The sequence below is a fragment of the Cicer arietinum genome, chromosome 7 (assembly GCF_000331145.2).
Source record: "Cicer arietinum cultivar CDC Frontier isolate Library 1 chromosome 7, Cicar.CDCFrontier_v2.0, whole genome shotgun sequence".
NCBI lineage: Eukaryota > Viridiplantae > Streptophyta > Magnoliopsida > Fabales > Fabaceae > Cicer > Cicer arietinum.
Window position 1 is genome coordinate 42,947,774 of NC_021166.2, and position 16,602 is coordinate 42,964,375.

General features: G+C 27.3%; 2 non-coding genes across 2 annotated transcripts; both read left to right on the plus strand.

Annotated features, from left to right (window-relative positions):
* The first annotated feature begins 15,766 nt into the window (after positions 1 to 15,766).
* On the plus strand, positions 15,767 to 15,849 carry LOC113787896 (small nucleolar RNA SNORD25). Its single transcript, XR_003474415.1, has one exon. It is a non-coding gene; the product is annotated as a small nucleolar RNA SNORD25 (small nucleolar RNA).
* Positions 15,850 to 15,913: 64 nt separating this feature from the next.
* LOC113787870 (small nucleolar RNA snoR136) lies at positions 15,914 to 16,053 on the plus strand. The gene has a single exon (XR_003474392.1). It is a non-coding gene; the product is annotated as a small nucleolar RNA snoR136 (small nucleolar RNA).
* The last annotated feature ends 549 nt before the right edge of the window (positions 16,054 to 16,602 follow it).

Below are 16,602 nucleotides of genomic sequence, written 5' to 3' on the forward strand. Positions count from 1 at the left end.
ATTAATTAACAAATAAAGAAGTAAGTCATTACCAAACTATTGCTAGTTTCCAATGTAACGTGATTGTGATATGAAATATACAGAAGCCTAAAATGCACTCAAATTCACATACACATGATAATATTCTCAAGTATTTTGTCAAAAATACATGTTCTTAATTAAATGATTTCCCAAGAGTGATGGTTTAAGATCTTCCACAAAGAATAATAAATCAAAGATTATATTCTGCATTAAATTTATGTGTCATTCAAGGGAGTGTTTGGTTGGATGTAGATGGAGAGGAGGAGATATTTTCAAGATTTTGTGTTTGGTATATTTTTTAAGAGGGGAGGGGATGGAGCCGAAATCCCTCCTAAAGATCATTTTGCTCTACATACATATTGGGGGGATATGGAGGGGAGAGAAGAGAAGGGGAGGGAACCAAGACAACTAAAAAATCATTTAAAATCCTTTTCCTATGCTTTCCTCTTTTAAACCAAACACACCTCTCTTCCCTTCCCCTCCCCTCCGTTGGACCACAGACACCTTAAATAAAAACAAATGTTACAAACTTCCCTATAATCTGAACTAAGACGTTTCCTAATTCATCATTTGTGATATCATAAGCCTACAAACTTGATAAAAGCACTTCCCAAAATGAACAGATGGGAAAAAATAGTGAGGTAAAATATAAAAACATGAACTTCTCGTAGCAAAATGTCATCGGTCATAAGCTTAATAGAGCCATTTTCTCCAATTCTCTTGTCGTATCTGACTTGAAAGCCAACCTTCTTCCCAAGATGAATGCCAAGCTCATATGACACACGCTTTGTTGTGGCAAGAACAACAACTCAACACGGTTGAGTGACACCAATAATACCACTGCAGGCATGGGACTTGCTTGAAGTCTTGAACCATAGCCAGGTTCGTAAAGAAACTGATAATTTTGAAATAATAAATAAAATTTCTTAATCAAAATGTAAGCTAGTTTTGAATTATAGACAAAATCACCACACTCAAATACAAGATATACTAACCTGGGGAACCTGAGTTGTTTTACCACATCCAACTTCTCCACGTACCAAGCAGAAGTTTAATAAATTAAAGCTCATGACCCTAGCAGAAGTTCAACAAGTATACCAAGCAAAAGTTCAATAAATTAAACCAGAATGCCAAACAATACAAAAATAGACACCATAATGTTATTTGTTGATGATTTTGTTGTTGAATCCAATTCAACAAGCATCAAAATAGCATTATTTATGCTCCTTTGTTCAAAGAGTGTTGCAGGGGTCTCTTTGCACACTACGCAAAAAATGATATTTTATAGCGCGTCTTTTATAGCGCTTATTAAATACAAGCGCTGTTGTATAATATTTTAAAAATAACGGAGGATACAACAACCATATTTTGACAATTGTTGTTGTAGAGTCATATAGGGTCCCATAGCGCTTGCACATAATGTTTACAAGGCTTTTACAGCGCTTTTTCAAAAGCGCTGTAAACTGAAGCGACCTCACATAATATTTTACAGCGCATTAAACACAAGCGTTGTAAAATATAGCGTCATCACCTTATGTTACATAGCTTTTAAAAAGCTTTTTTGACAAACGCTGTAAATGACATCGCTTTCTTAAAAAAATGTCATAAAAAACCAATTTATACAAACAAGCGTTCTTTTAAAAAGAATGCAGCTATTACAACGCTTTTTCTAAAAAGTGTTGTAAAACTAGTTCAACAAACAGCGCGTTTTTATAAGAGATTTACAGCGTTTTTTATTTTAAAAAGCGTTGTAAAACGTGCATAAGAATGCACCTATTAAAGCGCTTTTTTGAAAAAGCGCTGTAAAACTAGTACAACAAGCATCGCGTTTTTAGAAGGGATTTACAACGTTTATTTACAACGTTTTTTATTTTAAAGAGCGTTGTTGTATCTTTTTAAAGCGCTAGATACTACAACACTTAATTTTTTTGAAAAAGCGTTGTAAATGCCTTAAAAAAAGCGTTGTAAAATACTATTTTTTGAATAGTTGCAATGGGTAATTACCGGAGCAGAGGTTCTTTTTAAAAATTTCTTGTGTATAACCAAAGGCATCGCCAAGAATGATTAAGTGCACTTTCATATTATTATAACAAAATAATGCAACCATAAAAAATCACCAAACCGTTATTTTTAGTAATACAAAATTTAATTCTCTACAGGAAATAAATTAATATATAAGAATGTCTTTTTGCTTCTTCAAAATATATATATATATATATATATATATATATATATATATATATATATATAAAGCCAGACATCAACCTCTAATAAGATTGTCTACATAAACAATACAACTAAAATCTCAATAGTGATTGATGAGGAACTAAATTCAAAATGCAAAGAGAATGTAATCTCTACAATTTCTTACAATAAAGGGGGGCAAGAACATAACATATTTTTATGCTTATTTGTTGGGGGTTTAGAACATCTACAATTAAACAAAGTTTTCTAGAATAGTAAATGATATATCGTTTTTTTAACTCAATTTGTGGGAGTTTTGTAAAAAACATCGACCACGGTTGCCATGTTAAGGACCCTCAAATCTCAATGCATGGCAGAGTAACAAAATAGCTGAACAAGTTCCAATAAATACCTTACATTCAAATTCCATTGATAATTAACATGAGTTTAGAGTAAGATATGAATGCTTTGTCAAAAATAAAAGGTCAGTGTGTATATTCAACAACCTTAGTCATAAAACAATCAACAACCTTAGTATTATGTGAAAAGTTTAGCATTTTTTGTCTTATTGTTTTATTATTTATTTATTCAATCTCGCAATAAGTAATTCGTTTATAAAAAAATTATCTCGAAATTAATTATTTTTTCAATTTACAATATAACATTAATTATTTTTTAATTGTATTATCTAATTAATATTAGATACACTAATTTTGAATTAATATTTTTTAATTTACATTAAAGATGTAGGACCCTAAATTTTCTAAATTCTAATTTATGCGATTTTAGGGTACTTTGTGTTGAATTACCTAAGCATTTAGCCAATTTTATTTTATTTTGAGAATTAAGTATCAAAAATATATTTTAATTAGAGTTATTAATATGTTTAATATATATATATATATATATATATATTTTGAGACTCGATTAAAATTATTTGTTAAAGAATAATTTAGTTATGTTACGAAGAATTTAATACTGGATATATTTTTAAAAATATCACTTGTTACTGAAAAATGCATTGTCGAATTGAATTACAACGAAAATAGATATTTTAATTAAATTAAATTGAGATTTGAGTGAAATAATGTGTGTAAGAGTATTTAGATATTTATTTGATTTGGTTATATATATATATACACTCGAGTAAAAGAAAGAAGGATAGGAAACAGAAAGCTGAAAAGGGAAACGTTTTCCCCCGTGCCTTGCGAGTTCTCCTTCTTCCTCTTATTCAACCAAATGTTAGGTTTTTTTTTATTAAAAAAAAAACACAAACCTCCATTTTTTTCTTAAATCTAAGCTTCCATTCGAGAAGTATCAGGAGAGAATGTTACCCCTCTCCACACTACGGTGCTTGTGAGCTAACTTATGAGGTGTCGCAAGAGCGAGAGTTTTCACTGTAATTGATCGCGGTAGCGAAAACGGTTGAGAAAGCGATAACGAAGGTAAGGGCTCCTTCCAAATTTTTAGTTTGCATATAGGGACTCTATATGTGTGATTGATTGATGATTAATGTGTGATTGGTGGATGATTAACGTGTGATTGCGTGATAATTAATTTCGACGTGAATATATACATTTTGAATGAAAATATGGTTTGTTACCTGTTATAAATTTATGGTTAATATTGATGTGTTTAAGGTGTGATTATGTATGGATTTGGTGGAGATTAAATTTGATGTGTTTGAGTTACATAATGAGTTATTTTCAAATAAATAAGTTTGAACTAAAGTTGAAATTTTACAAAAAAAAAAAATTAGAGTTGTTAAAGTTGTGAAAAAGTTCAAATTTTAACTAAGTTAAAGAGTTTGAGAAAAAAGTTAGATTGAAATTAAAATGGTTAGATTTTAAAATGTGACTCTTTAATTACTCTTGAACTGAGTTTAAAAAGAAAAAGTTTAGAGTATTTTATTAACTCCAAATTTTGGTGCTTTAATAGTCGAGTGTGCGTATGTGTGATTTGGACAATATTTGTTTTATTTTGTTTTAACTAAATAATGTAGATTATTTGGTTTTAAAAGTTTGGTGTGTTAAAAAGATATAATTTTTGGAATTTTGTTGTGGTTGGATAAGTTTGTGTGATGGGCCATAGTGTCAATGGTGACCGCGATGGGCCACGATGTTAAGTGGTGACCGTGATGGGCCATGAAGTTAAGTGGTGACCGTGATGGGCCACAGGATGATTCCATGTGGTAGGTCGTCCATCTTATCCTTACGAGGATTTAACTGATGTGTAAGACATGTGATAGACTACACTCTAGTAAATCATGATACCCTGTGAGAGACTGCACATCGGTAATTAGTACTAAGGTCTGAGATAGGCGGTACAATTATGATTTACGCCCCTTTGAGGAGGGTTTTTGTTGGAAATTCTGGAATCATACGCATTGGCATATACGCATTGTATTAGAGTGTTTAGCACGCGAGTCATATTTGTTATACTATGATGATTGTATATACATACTCGTCTGTTGTTTGTTATTGTGTCGTAATTGCTTTGAGGTGTGAATTTGTGTTGATTAAGTTTTCGATGTAATTATGTGTTCATAATTGATGTTATGAAGGTTTGATGTGTGAATGAGGTGTGAATTTGTGGAGATTAATTTGGTGTGAATTATGTGTTCATAATTGATATTATGAATGTTTGAAGTGTTAATTGATTCAAAGCCATTTTAGAACTGAAAATATGCATTTTTCTAAGTGTTATTTGTTAATTTTAGTTGGTGACCTTTTACAATTATTGTGAAAATTTGGGCTTTGCCCTCAGATGATACCCGAGTTCGTTCCACCGATTGTTACCTGGACGACGGAAACGTCGTTAGACTTCCCTGACCGAGACTCGCCGACTGCTTGGGTATACGAATCAATCTCAAGCAGGACTACTTATATGGGAAGGATAGTGATGACAAGTAGGAGAGATGGAGTAGTATACCTCATGGAGCTCACTCGCAAGAGGATCGATTATCAAATACCCTCAGGATTGATGCTCGGGATAAATGGAGCATGGAAAGATGCAGAGTGTGTGGTGGTCACCCTTGTTGTTGTAGTTATTAGAGTATGATCAGATTAGTTTTGTTGTATAGGGACTTGATGTTTTTTCTTTTGTGATTGTACTTATTTTATTTTGGAATGACTGTATCGATAACAAATAATGTCAGTTGACTTTTATTTTGGTGGGTCCATGTTCCACTTTTTGACGTGACCGTGGGAGGAATAGCACTCTTGGGGCAGTATTTTTATAAAGGTGTCTGCCAAGAATACCTCAAGGTTATGAGCGATACTTGATAGGTCTCATAATCTCCCGGTGTATTTTTCTATTTGAATACTTTTGATTATCGTCCCAAAAACTATTTGAGTTTGTTGATAATTATGATGTCATTATTTATGATTTGTGTTGTATTGTGTTACAACATGGTATTTTATTAAGTTTTTATAAATTTGTTTTTTTTTAATACCCGCGCTATTAAAAATCGGAGTGTTATAAAAAACAATAATTACCATTGAATATATCAATATTTCATAAAGGTATTTTATAATGTAAAACTATTAGTATTTTTTGTCGTTCATTCATATAAATTTCTTAATATGTATATGAAATTACTAATTGAACGAAGAATTGAGAAGAAAATATCAAGAACAAAGATCATAGAACGAAAACAAAATAAAGCAAAAAGTAAAACCTACATTAGAATTTTTCTTGTCTTAAGCAAAGAAGAATTCATGTTCATAAAAAAAATTAGTGATATTCTTCTTTCTGAAAAAGCCTAATTGTCATTTTCGCTTTTATTTATTAAAATATTGGATCGTTAAGAGTAAATTAATATTTATTCAATCGATGAATTTTCTGCATTTTAAATTTTTTAAGATGATTGACTTTTTAGAGTTTCAAATACTTTTTAACTAATGCCTTTTTCGACGATTTTTTTGACATTTTTCAAGTTGATTGCAGGAGACATTAGATATACATGTTAGTTATTAGTTAGATATACATGTATTGATCTTTTTTCTATCTTTCTTATTCTATGAATATAAAATTTATTTTTAATTTAAATATCTTTTCTCATTTATGTCTTTTATCAAGATTCTAATTATAATCAACATACACTCTTCAATTTTATTGATAAACAGTCATAGTCAAAATAATTGATAATGTGGTTTTTTTTTTCTTTTGAAATTCAATTTAGTAGCTTTATATAATAATTTCAATTATATGAAAAGTGTAGCATTTTTTGTGTATTATTATTTTATTATTTACTTATTCAATCTCACAATAAATAATCTATTTATAAAATAAATTATTTTGAAATAAATGATCTTTTTTAATTTACATTTTTTAATTGTATTATCTAATTAATATTACATACACCATTTTTATTTTAATATTTTTCAATTTACATTAATAACAACGATTATAGTGAATATATCAATATTTCATAAAAATATTTTCTATGTAAAACTATTAGTATTTTCTCTCATATTAATATTTTATAAAAATATTTTATAAGTAAAACTATTAATATTTTCTCTCATTCATTCATATAAATTTATTATTTGAGCATGTAGTTTTAATTTAGACATTGAATAAGATCTTCCATTTTGGTTTCTTTTTAAACTATTTTTGGGATTTTTCTAGTATTGATGTTTCTAAGCACTTTTTTTGGTTATTTGGTTTATTTTCATGCATATAATTTATTCTTGCTTGATTTATTTTAAATAGATGAGGCAAATTAAAATGAACTACAATATATTGATTTGAGTGAATCATCAATTTAATATCTTCAAAAAAAAAATTGGTGCGGAGTTACCTGCGAAAACAATTTTAATGTGGAATTACCTATGAAATTAGGCTTTTGCAGGATTGGTTCGGCATATATTTATGTTTGAAAAATCACAAGAAAATACATTAAATTTAGTAAAAGTTTGTTGCAGTTTTAGTTTATTGTTCATGTGGAAACATCTGCAAGTAAGTTACCTACAGATAATTTCCCATAAGTAAATCCACAGATAATGTGTTTCTTGCGAAAATTTAAAATCTAAAAAACAAAATCGTAGGTAAAAATCTTTTAATATCTAATAGTTTTAATAGTATAGTCATCGTTTAACAAAATAGTATGCTCATAAGCAACCGTTATTTCAGTGTGTATAAGATAAAAATGTTTAGATTAACTTAGATTCAACGAAAAATCACCTACAACCATCTATATAAATGGTTGTTGGGGAGTTCGGGGGAGTCCGACATTCGGAATGGTGTAAACAAGGATTCATAAGAGACTTAAACACCACATCTCAACCCAAAATCTTAAGGCATTAGGATTATGGGTCATTCTCCTTATATATCCAATATAGCATCCATTCCTAGTCAATGTAGGACTAACCACTCATAATTGAATTCCAACAATCTCTCCCTCAATTATGAGTCCCACCACTAGACTTGATCCAAGTCCTTTTTATTGACCACTTGACCACTAGACTTGATCCACTTGATTCGAGTCCTTTTTGGTCCACCACTAGACTTGATCCAAGTCCTTTTTGCTCCCCCATCAAGCCAAATTGAGCTCTGATACCACTTGTTGGGGAGTTCGGGGGAGCCCGACATTTGGAATGGGCTAAACAAGGATTCATAAGAGACATAGACACCACATCTCAACTCAAAACCTTAAGGCATTAGGATTATGGGTCATTCTCCTTATATATCCAATATAGTCTCCATTCCTGGTCAATGTGGGACTAACCACTCATAATTGAATTTCAACAATGGCTTATAGTGGATTAATATTTAAAAATTCTAATGATGGTCTATGATACTCATTACAAGTAATAGTTTATGATTTTCATCGCCTTTTATGTTATGACGATAAACTGATTAATGTTGATTTAATATGAGATATATATTTATTTTTCCTTATTTTTATCTAACATGTATAATTCAATTCAGTGTCTCAGTTATAGAAATAAAGATGACAATTAAAGTCTACTTATAAGATACAATGTCTATAATTGATTAAGTTTTAGACATTTTTAAGTACTGGTGACCAGCGGTGGATCATGGTTAATATTATAGTTTTCCTAGACTTAAATGAAAAAGTTAATTAGAGTTAATTTCTAGATGTTTAGTTAGTTAGGTCTTTACTAGCTCAATATATAGAGCATATCATGTTTTCATCTTTTGTATCTATTCTCATTCAATTAGTATATAATTTAATTTTAATTTAAACATTTTCTCTCTTCCATGACCTTTTATCAAAATTTTAATATGGTATCAAAAAATATTTATGAATTCATAATTGTGAAGCTTTCAAAAGATTGTTTGACTATCACATAGAAAAAGAAGAAGAAGATAAGTAAGAAGATAGTAAAGAAATATCAAATTTATATTTTAAAGAGAGTGTTAAAGATTTCTTTTGACATTTCAACAATTCAATCAACAACAAAAAGGAATAAATTAGAACAAAATTGTTTCCAAGATAACAAAAAAAAATTATTGACAAAGAAAGTACTACATATCAATGTGTTAAAAATCAGACTGGATCAATCGGTTCAACCAGGAATCGGGATATAGTTCAGACTAGTACAATGTTGAAATCGCTAGGCAGTCAAAATTGGGAAAAAAGTTGAATAAATCAAAACAAACGAAAAAATGAACCAAACTAGAGATGGTTTTTGAAAATCGTCTGATTTAGAAAATTAGATTATTTTTTATTAGATTTTCTAATTGATTTTTCTCTCTTTTTTTTAGTAACATTTCATTTAAAAATACAGAGAAAAAAAACAAATATTTTAGTAATCCGTCTTTATTTTGGATGGTTATGTTGAAACTTTCAAAAATAAGAGAAGAAAAGTAGAGAAGAAGTGTTCAATTAGTTTAAAAAAAAAAATTATTATGATTCATCAATGCATTTTGTTTAAAATGTAGTTGTTATTGCTTTTTATTTGTAAATTTTATTGATTTTAGTGTATAGATTATAACTTGTTTTAACTATCTATAAAGTTTTGCACTATCATGTATTGATCTTTTGTATCTTTCTTATTTTATCATGTTTTGATCTTTTTTGTCTTTCATAATTTATCAATATAAAATTTATCTTTAATTGAAATATCTTTTATATCTTCTATCAAGATTCTAACTATAATCAACATAGACTCTTCAACTTTATTGATAATCAACTGTCATCATAATTGAAAATGTGTTTTTTTTTTTAATTCAATTTAGTAGCCTTTATATATTATTATTGGAAAAGTTTGACATTTTGTGTATTATTATTTTATTATTTACTTATTTAATATCACAATAAATAATCTATTTATAAAATAAATTATCTTGAAATGAATGGTCTTTTTTAATTTATATTTTTTTTCAATTGTATTATCTAATTAATATTACATAGACCATTTTTACTTCAATATTTTTAATTTACATTAATAATAATGCTTAACAATAAATATATATATCAATATTTCAAAAAAGAAATTTCTAAGTAAAACTTTTACTCTCATATTAATATTTCATAAAGATATTTTATAAGTAAAACTATTTTCTTTCATTCATTCATATAAATTTATTAAAATATACGAAATTATTGATTGAGTCGATGTTCGTAAAACGGATGGACTAATTATTAATAACTTGTTTGTTGCGGTGGAAGATTATAAAGAAAATGATGAAAAAATTAGTACTTGTGGTAACCATTGTAATATATGAGCCGCGTATAACAAACAACATTGCACGTTTAATAAAGAAAAAAGACTCATGTACCAAAAAATATACATATATGTGTTGAAAAAAGTAACTGATACAATACCCAGTATTTTTTTTCCTATAAAAAGGAAATGGATTAATACATGTAAGAAAAAAAAAAAAAGCGAAACTAATGAATGTCCCTACGACATAGAGGACATGTCTTGCTAACGTTGAACCACCTATTAATACAATCTTGGTGAAATACATGAGAACAAGGTTGAGCCATTATTTTTGAACCATTTGACAAGTCTCCAAGACAAATACAACACATAGAATCTGACTCAATTTTCGAAGAAGACTCTGTTTTTATTTCATCAATAGTTGTAGCAACACATTCAATAGAATCTTGTTGAAGTTGTGGGATTTTAGAGAAAATGAAGAGAGAAAATAATAAAGATTTGAATATTATTGATAATAGCTTTATGCAGAGTTGATTACAAAAAATTCAATATTAATTTCTATATAAAGAGAAACATAGAATTTATTCTAAATAAGGAATAATCATAATAATAACGAGAGATATTCTAAGATATATCTATGATTATAAATTGATCATAGGAAATATTTCAAGATAATATAATATAATATAATATAATATAATATAATATAATATAATATAATATAATATAATATAATATAATATAATATAATATAATATAATATAATATAATATAATATAATATAATATAATATAATATAATATAATATAATATAATATAATATAATATAATATAATATAATATAATATAATATAATATAATATAATATAATATAATATAATATAATATAATATAATATAATATAATATAATATAATATAATATAATATAATATAATATAATATAATATAATATAATATAATATAATATAATATAATATAATATAATATAATATAATATAATATAATATAATATAATATAATATAATATAATATAATATAATATAATATAATATAATATAATATAATATAATATAATATAATATAATATAATATAATATAATATAATATAATATAATTTTTCTAATATTCTAAAGTTCTAACATATACGATAAACACACACAATCACATATAGCACACTATCACATAAAATTATAAATTATTTAACAGGTTATGTATAAAAAAAGACAATGCAATGAAATGCTCACTATTTGTAATATTTTAATATCATGTGCTACCAAAATTATTCTAAAGTACTTGGTGAGGATACGTGGTACTATAGAAACATGCAAATGAATGAACAATCACATATGTTGTCATGTCCTTTGAGATCCACTTGACTTATCCTAATACTAATATAAGTGGTCATCGGGATTAAACCACGTTTGCACGATAGCTCCTAATGTTTGAGAAATTACTCCAAGTTACTTAGGAATTTTTCCTAGAATACCTCCAAGGTCTAATGTACCTCATAGGTTCGATCGTGAACCCAGTGTTAGGCATATTAAGTTGTACTTCCCTAGATTTTGGATCTGTTACAACCATGATGGTTTAAAGAACAATTCTTTATATTGTTTTGATGATAACAAAAGGTATTTTGAGGGTACAATTTAATTTACTAATAATTTAATAAAATATGCAGAAAATAAGCTAGAAGCACCCAGGATCAGATGAAGCGCCTCAAATTAGAGGAAGTGTGTTCAACAGAGGATATCATCAAAGGATACCACTCAAGGATACCACCAGATGATACAACCAGAATAATAGAGGTCACGATAAAAAAATTACATTTATACGAAAATGCAAAGCACAAAGGCATAACATGACATCGCACCAAGTGATAAACAAACATGCATATAAATATCATCATATAAGAAACATGACTTGTGTGATAAAGCACCATAATGGAATCCTTATATGTTAGTGCACGTGAATTCGAAATTTCCACATCTTCTTCGAGAGGGATAAATAATAAATGTATTGTCTCTTACAGACCAGTACTAATTATCGAGATGTCACTTATCATAGATCATCACAATTTAGAAAACTTCAGTCTATCACAGACCCACACGACACAAAAATCAACGTAAGAATATGGTGGACCAATCAACTCAAGGAACCACACCATGACTCATTACGGTCACCACTAACACTGTGACCCATCATAGTCCCCACTAACTATGAAATGCATGAGTATATTATAACTCTTCCACCTCAATCATTATGTAAATGCAGCTATTAAAAGATTTCCCTTTTAATACTCATTAAACACTAATAACTTTTAAAACTTTTTCACAGAGCATACTCAAAACATATTTTCATCAATAAAATTCATAACACATATGTTATCACTTATGAATACGTAATCACATCAAATACATAAACAATTGTGTGCACATTTCTTCACCACAAACACAAAGAACATGTATACTTACACACTGTGCATTCAAACATATATCATATCGTTAGAAAGGATCATTATCTCGAGAGTGTTTTATTACACAAGCAACTTATGTTACGCCAGCATAACCTATCTGACAATTCCAATGAAATCTATCAATTTCCTTGTACCTTAAACCAATCAATTAACTTAATCAATACAAGTTTCTAAACCAACCCCCAGATGAACCCTAGGTTCGGCCACTATCCAAATCAATTAGGGTTTAACTTTTCTATTAGGTTCCCTAACTTCAAAAAGACTTTGGTTTAAGTTCTTTGACGAAAACAAATTTCATAACAATTATGCTACACTTTGAAATTTTTTAAATTATTTTTCAAACTTATTGAATTAAAACTCAAATCTTTATTTTTAATAAATATTTTCTTAACACACTCAATCAAAGACAAACATACTTACATATTTTGAAATTTCGATTAAATCATCAATCAATTTTTTAAATTTCAACACTTTAATATTTGAATAATTAGTACAAGGTTTGTATCAAGAAATCTTATAAAAAAGCTCAGATACTAAGAGTTTCAATATTTTAACTATTCAATATCACAATTTTTCCAATTTGATATTTTTTTCAAACCTTAATCTTTATTAATTATGCTCTGTATATAAACTTTTACATAAAAACCACATTTTTTCATCAACACCAAATACTTCCAAGTTCACAATTTTCTTTTAAGTCTCCAACTACAATCTTCATTCCTAATAAAATCTCATATCAAAATTCAAAATTATAATCAATCATTGTTTTTCAAAATAACTAAATACTTTTGCAATCTCAAATTTTAGCATAAAATTGATATCTTTACGATAAAAATCAAAACTTTTAACTTCAAAACTTAATATTGAAACTTTATTTCTAAAGTGAATATTTCTCTTTCAAACCTTTTTTAAATACAAAGTTTGAACCCTTATATATAATTTTTATATGAACTATTCTCAAAGTCATTAAGTTTGAAACTTAGTTTCTCAAAGTTAAATCTCTCCATAAAAATTAAAAATTAAAAATTTAATATCAATGACTAAATTTTTTTAGTTCTATCTATAAAGGTAAAAATCTAGTTTTCACAAAAACCCAAAGGATAAAACTTTTAACACCTTAATAACAAAGTAAATTTAAAACCAACCTTTAAAAAAAAATTGAACATTCTTTCTATATATATATATATATATACCACTCTACTAAAATTCACTTTACGCATCAAAGTCTTTCAAAAAAGTTTCACATCCAAATCTAATTTAAAACACCTTGAATAATCAAAGACAACAACTCATATGGTTTCAAATTTTAAACAACTCCAAATTTTAATTTATACCACAATTAGAAATCACAAGAGAACTTTTTTCTAACTTTTTAAAGTTCATAAAATTTCTACCACTCAAATATTTTTGAATTAAAACAAACCACAAGAATTCTTTTACCACTTCATTTCAAAACATATTCCAAAATTTTGCCATGACCTTTTTGTTTACATTACTTTTTCATTAAAATTTATACATCCAATAAACATCAATAATCAGAGTTCTCCTCACCGTTAACTCGGTGTCAACGGTCTCGATTCGTTTTGAAACTCAAGTAACTATCATATAATCACGACATAAATATTTTCAAAATTTTTCCTTAAAGAATTATACACTTCACATAAAACTTTCAATTTTTCAAATTTTGTTTCGAAGCTTACTAAATTAGATAATTTATTCGTAAACAAATCAACTTAAAATTTCTTCGGAAATCAAATCTTAACAAAATGAAACCTTTAATTTCTAGAAAGTAAGTTTTTTCAAAAAAAAAAATAAAAAATAACCACAACTCAAATCTTATTTCGTTTCCTTTAAAACTTATTTGATCATTGACCACATTGCTATGACATATTTTTCTTCACATCAAGACAACAACTTTCTTTTGTTTATTTTAAGCACTTGTTTTTTAAGACACAACTTGCAAATTAAATTTATTTTAAGCACTTGTTTTTTTATAAAAAAAAAAAAAAAAAAAACTAAGAGACTAATAAGTAGTTACTAATTCTCCATTAATCCATCAAATTTTCCCTGAATTATCAAATCTCTCATACTATTGAAGTTATAGAGCAAATACTTTGATTGATAAATAATAGTTCAGAAACTATTTATTATATTTTTAATGTTCAGGGACCAAATTGTAGAGAAAACGATAGTTTAGAGACCAAATATTAGATGGTTTCGTCACATTGGTTGTTAAAGGAATTTTAACATCTCAATGTTTGAAACTCGTCCCATCCTTTGAGTTTTAAGTCAAAAGTATTGTTTGCAGGTTTTGATGATGGTTTTTTCTAATGTGTCTTGCATCATAAAGAAATTAAATTTTCACCTTTAAATTAGTAAATACCATCATATTTGATTTAAACAAGTGGTGAAAATAAGTGTGTCAATAGTGCAATACTTCATTTATGTGTCAATAGTGCAATACTTCATTTATGCCCCATAGTCGTGACCTTTGTTGACTATTGAATTTGTTTAAACACATTAATTTAGCAAATTATAAATAACAAAATATATTAATTGTTGTCTACTTTTTTTTTTTATATTTAAATTTCATTAATTTTTTTTATGTTGGTAATACGTTGAAATTATTTTCAACTTTTTAAAATTTGATTCAATTGTTGGTCCAAATTTGAGTCAACATTCGATTCTTGGTCCAAATTTGAGTCAACTTTTTAAATATAAGACTCTTTTATAAATTTTTAGATTATTTTATTTTTAAAATTATATCCTTTTAAATTTAATACTTTCAAATTATTTTGGAGTATATACAGTTAACATTGAATCTATACCTAACGAGTAATTAAAAATATTCTAAATCCTAATTCAACTTGTAAAAATATCAATATTATTAAGTTAAACGTGTTATCTCAAATTCAAATTTAATTTATGACAATCTATTCAACATACAAAAGATATATAAAACTTTAAATCTGGCATAGGATCTTAGTAAATTTTAAGCTAAGCTGTTTGCCGTCGGATCAATATTCTACATTTGTTTTTGGATATGATATTAAATTTTGTCATTATATAAGCAACCACACACAACAAACGACTTATACTTCATCCGCCGTTTCCGTACCATCTTCTCTTCTTCTTAAACCCTAATTGAAATAAAGTTTTCTCAATTTTTTTCGATTTTGTTCATAGCATCTTTTTAATTTTGCAATTCGTAATGTTGTAAGTAGGCTTCACTATCTGGTCGATGAGGATATCTTCAATTCCCACTTGACTCGTTCCCTTGAAGCAATAGTAATATGCGTTGCTCTTTCAATTTTACTTCCACAACCACTTTTTATGGTTTTGGGAGCACGCGAGAACAATTAAATTTCAAATTTTTCTTTGAAGTTTATTTTTTTATTGATGGATTTTCTCTATTTTTGATTCAATTGAGTAAAAATGGGGATTCGCTTGTTTAACTGTGATGAGTCTACAGACCTGTAATGATTTGCGGATATGATCGCATCATTATTGAACATCTAAGGGACTGAGTTTTGTTGTGATTCTCTCACTTTTTTAAAAAAATTTGTTTAATTTATTTTGACATGTTTTTGATATAATTTGGCTTCAAATTTTTGTATTATTCACGCTTCCACTTTTTAGTGTGGTTTGCAATGTTCAATTGAAGCCTAGAATTGTGTTCCCCTCGCTATCCGATGCTCCAAATTGATGTTGCATTTGGACGTCGGGGAACAAAATTTCTCATTATTTTCAACTTTTTAAAATTTGATACCTTGGAATTATGGACAAAACTTAGGAGTGAACAAATAGAAAGGAGGGGCTGCCACAATATTTCTTTGATAACCGGTTATTTTCTATCATGCAAATTGCAGCTCAGTCTTCAAATTGTAATAAACACCTAACTTGAAGTGAATGTTAGATACCTTAGTCACTTTTAGAAGTTAATGGCTTCAAGATAATCAAAATCAGACTAGACATCGTTACTTAAATCTTTTATTTTTATTTTAAATGATATTAAAAGTAATAAAAAAATATATATAATATTCATCACTTTACATACTCAAAATTAATTTTATTGACATTTGTAGTATTTGGATAGTGAAAAGGATAAAATTGTGATTAAATTAAGCCATGAAATGATATTATTAAAAATGTAGAGGAGACAAGTGAAAGAAAATCAAGGAGATCTATTATATTTTATTTACTTTTACATTTTTACAATTTTTTAATGGTGGTTATTATTGTTTTTTCTACAAAATTGTAAAATTAAAAGATTTGCTTAGTAGTTT